General features: G+C 54.4%; 1 protein-coding gene across 3 annotated transcripts in view; it reads left to right on the top strand.

Annotated features, from left to right (window-relative positions):
- Positions 1–2,622: 2,622 nt before the first annotated feature.
- The window catches only part of LOC125740429 (NACHT, LRR and PYD domains-containing protein 12-like), a 69,255-nt gene continuing 63,626 nt past the window's right edge, over positions 2,623–8,251 (top strand). For 2 of the 3 annotated variants that reach the window (XR_007397626.1, XR_007397625.1), the window contains exon 1: positions 2,625–2,721. The gene's annotated coding sequence lies outside the window, so the exon portion shown is untranslated. Of the gene's footprint in view, positions 2,722–8,251 lie in introns of all 3 variants that reach the window. The other variant, XM_049011521.1, reaches the window with a different exon arrangement.

Raw genomic sequence — 8,251 nt, 5'->3', positions numbered from 1 at the left:
CCCAAAACCATCAACGAGGGACCGGGAACAAGACGGACAGACAGAACAGGCACAAAGACAGGAAATGAGATGGGACCTGACACAGGATGGGGAGCGCGGACAGACAGACCAGGAAAGGGGACACAGAGGGAACAAACGGGCCAGGAGTGAAAGGAGGGAACACAGGAGGAGGAGCCGGGACGGGAAGAACAAAGGGACGAGGAACGGAGAAAGGAGGAAAGACGGGAGGAGGAGCAAACAAAGGAGGGACCAGGGCAGGAGAGCAGGGAGAGAAGGAGGGGGAACAAAGGGGTGCCCGAGGGAGCCCCAGCAGGCGACGGGAGGCGACCGGAGGGGCCGCAGGCGGCCTGGAGACCGGAGCCAGAGGGGACCTCGGAGGGGCCGAGGAGGCAGGGCGAGGGACCCGCGGAGGGGCCAGGGAGGGAGCAGAAGGGAGCACCAGGGAAGGGGACGAGGGAGCTGGAGGGGTCCCCGGTGAGGGCAAGGCGAGGGGGGGAGCCGCCGCAGGCAGCGACATCGTCCGCCGCACCCGAACAGGTGGACCCGCAGGCGACGGAGGGACCGCCGTCGGGGAGCCCGCAGGCAGCCGACCAGACACCGGAGGGGGGAGCGAGGCAGGGCGGCGAGGCACCGGAGGGGGACCCGCAGGCGACAGCTGACCCGGAGGACCAGGACCCGCGGGCACCAACCGAGCCCCAGCGCAGGCGAGGCAGGGCGAGCCAGGGGGTAGGGCGGGCGGGACCCCAGCCCTGCGTCTGTGCCCCCTCCCCTTGCGGGACACAGACATGCCGACCCCTGGTCGGGGTCGACGTCGCCGGGGTGAGGACATAGGAGTCACAAATAAGGTCCCCGAGGGGTCCCATTGAAGCTCCTCCACCTCCGGAGAGGGAGGAGCCAAGATGGAGTCTTCTGGGACCACCTCGGGGACTAGGGCAGAAGGGACTGGAGCTGCTGCAGGTGGAGGGGGCGCTTCGGGAGCTGCTGCAGGCGGAGGGGGCGCCTTGGGAGCTGCTGCAGGCGGAGGGGGCGCCTCGGGAGCTGCTGCAGGCGTGGGAGCTGCAGGCAGTGGCGGCTGCACCTGCGCTGAAGCCGCAAGTTGCGGCGGCTGCTCGAGAGCGGGGTCTGCGGGCAGCGGTGGCGGCTGCACGCGAGCGGGGTCCGCGGGCGGCGGCGGCTGCACGGAAGCGGGGACCGCAGCCCTCTGGAGCTGGAGGAGCTGCCGATAGTCCTCTGCCATTCTCTCCAGATCACCCCGGTCGGAGACGGGAGTAAACGCGGCAAAGTCCCTCTGTAGCCGCGCCGTAAGCTCCTCCACCTCCGGGCTCACTGGAGTGACCAGTCCCTCCAAGATCCTCCAGAACAGCCCCTGGAGGGCGAAGAACTGGGAGATGCAGTCTGCCGTCTTCCCTGGGTGAGGCGCGGAGGGTGCCTCCGGGGTGGCTGCTGCAGGGGGAATGAGCAGTGGGTCCGGGTAGTCAATGGACTCCTCCTCCTCGTCCTCCGGAGGGAGCCATTGTCTGGAGAGCAAGCAGGCTCTGAGACGGATCGTCTCCTGCGGGACTCTCCGTCTCCTCCGCTTTTTTTTCTGTCGGTCCGTCATTCTGTCATGGGCGCTCGCGATCGCTGGGTGAGCGTGCAGACAGGCGAGCGAGCAGGAACAGGCAAGCAGGCAAAGTAAGGGAAAAACGGGGTTTAATTGGGAGACAGGGACCAGGATACATCGGACACTGACTGACATCAATGACGGCCAAGGGAAACCGGGGAGACCAGGACTTAAATACACAGGACTAATCAAAGTAACTAGACACAGCTGGGTACAACTTTCGTTGATGGCGGCAGTTCGTAAGATGCTGCTGCTGAATGTTTTGTTCGGAAATGGCAAGAAATCGCTTGCAAAACGTCAGGTCCAATCGCAGTAACTATTAGGATCATAATCCATTGCGATTATCAGTCCGCAATACAGACACGCGAACGTGCGATTTAACATTTATATTTGACGTTTAAGTTTTACATTTAACATTTAGATATATGAACGTTTAACATTTATATTTAACATTTACATTTAAGTTTTATATGTAACATTTATATTTTCAATGGGGCGGCATGGTGGTGCAGTGGTTAGCACTGTTGCCTCACACCGCTGGGATCCGGGTTCGAGTCTCCGCCTGAGTGGAGTTTGCATGTTCTCCCCATGTCACAGTCCAAAAACATGCTGAGGCTAATTGGACTTGCTAAATTGCCCGTAGGAGTGCATGTGTGAGTGAATGTGAATGTGCCCTGCGATGGGCTGGCCCTATCTTGAACATAATCTACACGGCAAAAAAACTTGATGATCCACAACACCATTGACTTCTAGTTAAATGTCAGAAAATGTTGAAAACGTGGCAAGTACAAAAATGTTTAGTACCTTTACAAATGGCGCCCTATATCTCGGGGCTATTTTATGAATTCGGCCATTTATTTGTCCATTTGCACTGGAATCCTGCTGGTTCAGTTTTGGCTGTATGGAATACCTGGTGAGCATTGAGTGCCGCTCCGTTAAAGGTACGTCTAAACGGGGGATACCCTGTGATCTTATTTTGTGATTAGGCGTTCTAAACTTTCACTATGGGCTAGGGCGCGGTTTGGAGTGTTCTTCGGAAGCATTCAGAGACGGGCTCTGTGTCTGGGACTGGAACGCTGTCGTGAACAGCGACTGTGTGGCCTCGTTGTTATCTGCTGGTATGTTGCCTCCTAATCAATCAGAGATATTTACATTAATTGGGCCCTGCTTGACCTGGTAGTGCCTATTGTAATATGTTATATAGTGATCTTGTTCGGTCATTCCCCGTTTGAGCGGAAGAATTACTTCTTCCGGACTGTGGTACGTGGCTACCTTAACTTTGTTTTTACTTGTAGTTTAACCTCTGAAGTATTTGTGTCTTTTGCACCTTATATTTTCCACAGGTTGTAAGCTGCCTGTTACTGATTTGAACTGCTTCTTGTGCTGCTGTTTTGTTTCGAGCATTTTGACGTTTTGTACGTCGTCGCTTTCGTGCTCACTGGCTCGGGCGGCCCCGTGTTTGCAGGTCATCGGAGTGGGACTAATTTAATTGAAAATGAAGTAAAAGTGTTTTTTAGGTCACCTGCCTTTTTGACATCTCTGTTGGAGTCCGATTCATGTTGCTTGTTTTCGCTGTTTTACGGAGAGGGTGTGCATCACGTGGTGTTAGGCGCACTGAATTGTGATTTTGCCTGAGCACTCGCTAATGGATCTGGAGAGGGGGTGAAAATTGGAGTCACAATTTCTGCTGGCCGCCTATATTGGGTTATGCTCATGATTATCTGTCCAGTGACTTGTTTTTATTGTTTTGTATAATAGCAAATAATGAAATAAGATTTTGACAAGGAAATACGGACTGGCTTTCCTAAAGGATAGCAGACGAGTCAGACAGGCCTCCCTATTTAACCCCTCAGCGATTCCTTATAAAAATCGCTTAAACATTGTCAACAGAAATGAGTTGAATGGATACATACTTGGCAGCCAGCTAGACGACGCTCCATCTGAAATGAAAAGGAAGTCTTAATGGAAGTGGCGAGGATTACGGCCCTCACCACAGCGGATTAAAACAGCGGTATGTGAAATATGTTCACGTAAAATCTTTTGATGTTGCTAAGCTGTTGTTCGAAGCTGTCGCTGCTTTATTTGGAAGTGTTGCTGGTAGTTGGATTTTTGGACTATGTTGACGTTTAAGTTGCTGCCCTTTTTGGAATGCACGGAGATGGAATGTGCTTTGGGCATGCGAACTGTTTTGGATGATGACAATTGAAATGCTTCGTTGCTTTTGAACTGTTTCGCGGAAGCTTGATGTTGTTGCGATAACATTGTGCACATGAATGGCAATATGAATGGATCAAAGGCTGGTTCCATGGCAACTGAATCTGGTATCGATCTCCCAAAACGACCTGGTGCTCTTACTCAAAATGGTTTGGCATTTAAAATTGAAATGATTCAGAGGGAATGCAAACGTAAAGTGAATAAAAGCAAAGGGGTGATCCAGTCTTTAAAAGAGCTAATGAAAAGTGATGATAATGTTTCACAAGTACATTGTTAGCTGGATGGTCTGATACAATTATGGGAAGATACAGTTGCTCTGCATAAATCATTGATGCCCTTATTATCAAATGAGGAAAAGAATAAATAAGATACATGGTTTGCAAGTATCAGTAATTATGATCAAGGGTTTATTGAAGATGTGAAACAATGGCTTTTTGAAGTTGGGAGACCCATAAGAAAGGAAGATGCAAAGGGTATCCCTAATAATGAGCCTCTGGAAAATCTTCCTAATATGGAAATGCATGAGTTATTTTCTCTTCCTCTGCATCAGGAGCAGAATGTAGATTTTTTCCATAACACATGATGATATACAGCCAAATGATAATGCTTCCATTGTTGGTAGCTGTCACGATCATGGGAGAGCGGAGAGGCGATCGTGTGGGTAGGTGGCCACAGACCAGGCGAACAAGGCAAAATCGGGGTAAACTGAGGTTTATTCCGGGAACGGAACACAGGGAAAATCGACACCACACTAAACCACAGTAGATCCACAATGACGGACAAGGGGAACAGGTCAGACCAGGACTTAAATACACAAAGACTAATCAAAGGAAGCGGACAAAGCTGGAGATGATCAGGGAAGAACACGTAGGTAATCAGGGGGCATGGCACACACAAGGAGCGGACGAGCCGGGCATCACAGAACCCCCCCCCCAAAGGCGTGCTTCTCCGGGCGCGCTTAGGAGGGGCGCAGGACGGGACGAGGAAAAAACAGGATCCGAAAAATAACAGGGATTAACGCAGGACTGGGAACAGGACCGAAGAACAAAACACGGCGAGAGACAGGACGTAGGACAAGACTTGTCACAGGACCGGGAAAGTGGAGAGACAGACCAGGAAGGGAGAGACAGGAAGGACATGCGGGACACTAGGAGCGGGAGTGCAAGGAGGGAACATCGGGAAATGAGGAGCAGGAATGGGCGGAACAAGCGTGCGAGGAACAAAAGCAGGCGGGGCAAAGACAGGAGGGACAAAAGCAGAGGTATAGGGCGAGAAGGAGGGGGAGCAAAGGGACGTCCGAGGGAGCCCGTGTGGGTGACAGGAGGCAGCCGGAGGGGCCGCAGGTGGCCGGGAGGCCGGAGGGGACCCTGGAGCGGCCAAGGAGACAGGGCGAGGGACCGACACAGGGGCGGAGGAGGGAGCCGAAGGGGAAACCAGGACAGGGGACGAGGGAGCACTAAGGGAACCAGGCGAAGGCAAGGAGAGGGGGGAGCCGCAGCAGGCGGCGACGTCCTCTGCCGCGCTAGAGCGGGGGGAACCGCAGGCGACGGAGGAGTCGGGACAGGGAGACCCGCAGGCGATCGCCGCGGAGCCGGCGGAGGGAGCGAGACAGGCTGACGAGGTTGAGGAGGGGGACCCTCAGGCGATTGCCGACCCGGAGAGCCAGGACCTGTAGGCGCTGACCGAGCCATGACGCCAGCGAGGGAGGACGAGCCAGGGGGCAGGGTGGGAGGACGAGCCAGGGGGCAGGGTGGGAGGGACCCCAGTCTGCAGTCTGTGTCCCCTCCCTTTATGGGACACAGACATAACTACCCCTGATCGGGGTCGAGTTCGCTGGGGTGATGGTGCGGGAGAACTCAGGCGAGTGCCCAAGGGGTCCCACTCTAGTTCCTCCACCTCCGAAGAGGGAGGAGTTGTGATGGGGTCCCTAGTGATCTCCCTGGGGACAGACAGGGCTGACACAGGACCAGGAGTCTCTAGAAGCGCCTCGGGAGTGGGCACGGGAACTGCAGGTAGGAGGAGCGCCTGGTCGGGAGCCGGGTCCGCAGGCATAGGGAGTGCCTGTCCGGGAGCCGGGTCCTCAGGCAGGGGAAGCGCCTGCTCGGGAGCTGCAGGCGGACGTGACGACTCAACAGCGGGAGCTGCAGGCACTTGCGGTTGCTCGACCGCTGGAGTCGGTGGCTGTGATGGTTGCGCAAGCGCTTTGGACGCAGGTAGGGACGGCTGCACCAACGCTGGAACCGCAGGCAATGGCGACGGCTCAGGCATGGGGGCTGCAGGCAATGGCAGCTGCACCTGTGCTGGTGTCGCAGGCTGAGGAAGCTGCGCAGTTTCTGCGGGCAGTTGAGGGGACTGCTCCGGCTGCGCAGGTTGCAAGGGAGATGGCGCTGCTGGCTGTGCAGGCGGCAGCGGTCGCCTGGAAACGGGGTCCGCTGGCTGAGGCGGTGGTCCTGACGCGGAGTCCGCTGGCAAAGGCGGTTGCTCAGGCGCTGGTTCCGCGGGCAGAGGAGGCTGCTCCGGTGCGGGATCCGCCGGTAAGGGAGGTTGCTCCGGCGACGGCTCCGCAGGTAGAGGCGGATGCTCCGGTGCGGGGTCCACTGTTCTCCGGAGCTGGAGAAGCCTCTGTAGTCCCTCCGCGAGGTCGTGGAGGGCCGATGGCTCAGAGGCGGGGTTAAGCGCCTCAAAGCCCTTTTGAAGCCGGACCAGGAGTTGCTCTGCCTCTGGGTCCTCGGGAGTCGGGTAGCTCTCTAACACCCTCCAATATAGACCCTGGAGGGCGAAGAACTGGGTAGCCAGCCGTTCTCTGTCTTCAGACAGAGGCGAGGGGAGCGCCTTAGGGGTAGCTGCCTCTAAAGGCAAGTCCGACGAGGCAGAGACGGGCATGGCCCCTTTAAAGCGGCGGGGCACACATGGGATCGAGTCTCTTGCCGCTCGCATACCTCCCCAATTCCTTAATCTCTCGGGCCGGTAATGGTACCTCTCGAGAGGCGGTATCTGCTCTGCGGCCATCAGCTCAAGGTCCGGGACTAGGACGAGCCTTTCCTCTTCGTCGTCACTAGCAGTCCAGAGCCTGGCCAGGGAACAGGCTCCTAGACGGAGCGGCTCTGACGAGTTCCTCCTTCTTGTCCTTTGTCGGGAGCCAAGAGCTACAAAGCGAGCAGGTACCGAGGCTGACTGACTCCTTGGGAACTCTCCTCCTCCGTTGCTTCCTCTTCGTCTTTGGGTCCATCATTCTGTCACGATCGTGGGAGAGCGGACAGGCGATCGTGTGGGTAGGTGGCCACAGACCAGGCGAACAAGGCAAAATCGGGGTAAACTGAGGTTTATTCCGGGAACGGAACACAGGGAAAATCGACACCACACTAAACCACAGTAGATCCACAATGACGGACAAGGGGAACAGGTCAGACCAGGACTTAAATACACAAAGACTAATCAAAGGAAGCGGACAAAGCTGGAGACGATCAGGGAAGAACACGTGGGTAATCAGGGTGCGTGGCACACACGAGGAGCGGATGAGCCGGGCATCACAGTAGCAAAGTCCTTGGATCGAGAAGTGGAGCTTTTAGTAGAGCATCAAGTAGTTCCTCTGCGTGGATTCAAGCAGAAGCTGAAATGGCTGCATTACTGGTTCGCAAGCAGTTGTTAAAGGATAAACATGCTCTGGGGGAGAAAGAGGAGGTAATAAGGAAGTAAAAGGAGCAGCTACAACTGGAAGCAGAAATAGCAACAACGGTGGCTAAAGTGAAGGTTACCAAGCATTGTGTCTAATGGCATGGACTCATATTTTAATAAAAGGGATAAAATGGACAGTGTAAGGCCTGTTTATGGAAAGGCCAGCACACTTAATAGGAATGCAGTCCCGTTTGAACCTATACAATATGTAAAACTTGGTAAGTCAACTACAGCAAACATTTCTGACTATGATGGCTAGGGAGTTAAGCCAGAGGAGAGTCGATGTGTTGCACAGGAGCCCATTGCACAAAGCATATGCCAAAACGATTTCAATTCATCAGCTACTTGCGTTAATTATGCTTCCTTGCTGTCCATAATGGAGAAACAAAATGAAATTACATCTGTGCTGGTACAGCAGCAGCATCGTTCGTCTATTCCAAGGAGACATCTTCAAGTGTTTGATGGGGATCTTCTTCAATATCATGCCTTTTTAAGAGCTTTCAAACAAAGCGTTGAAGACGACCCATGTGATCGTTTGCCCCCAAGTGTACTGTTCCAGAAAATGCAATCGAGAGCTTGTAAGGAGTTGTCAACAAATGGCACCAAAGAGAGATTATCTAAAGGCAAAGGGCTTGTTGGAGGAATATTTTGGTGATGGGCAGAAGATAGGTGGAAGCTATTTGCAAAAGGCTCTCATAGCCACCAGTTAAGCCAGATGATGTAAAGGTATTACAGGCTTATAGCCTCTTTTTGAGAGGA

The sequence above is a fragment of the Brienomyrus brachyistius genome, chromosome 4 (assembly GCF_023856365.1).
Source record: "Brienomyrus brachyistius isolate T26 chromosome 4, BBRACH_0.4, whole genome shotgun sequence".
NCBI classification, from domain to species: Eukaryota; Metazoa; Chordata; class Actinopteri; order Osteoglossiformes; family Mormyridae; genus Brienomyrus; species Brienomyrus brachyistius.
The sequence above is the reverse complement of the archived record's forward strand: the minus strand, read 5'-3'. Positions and strand labels throughout refer to the sequence as shown.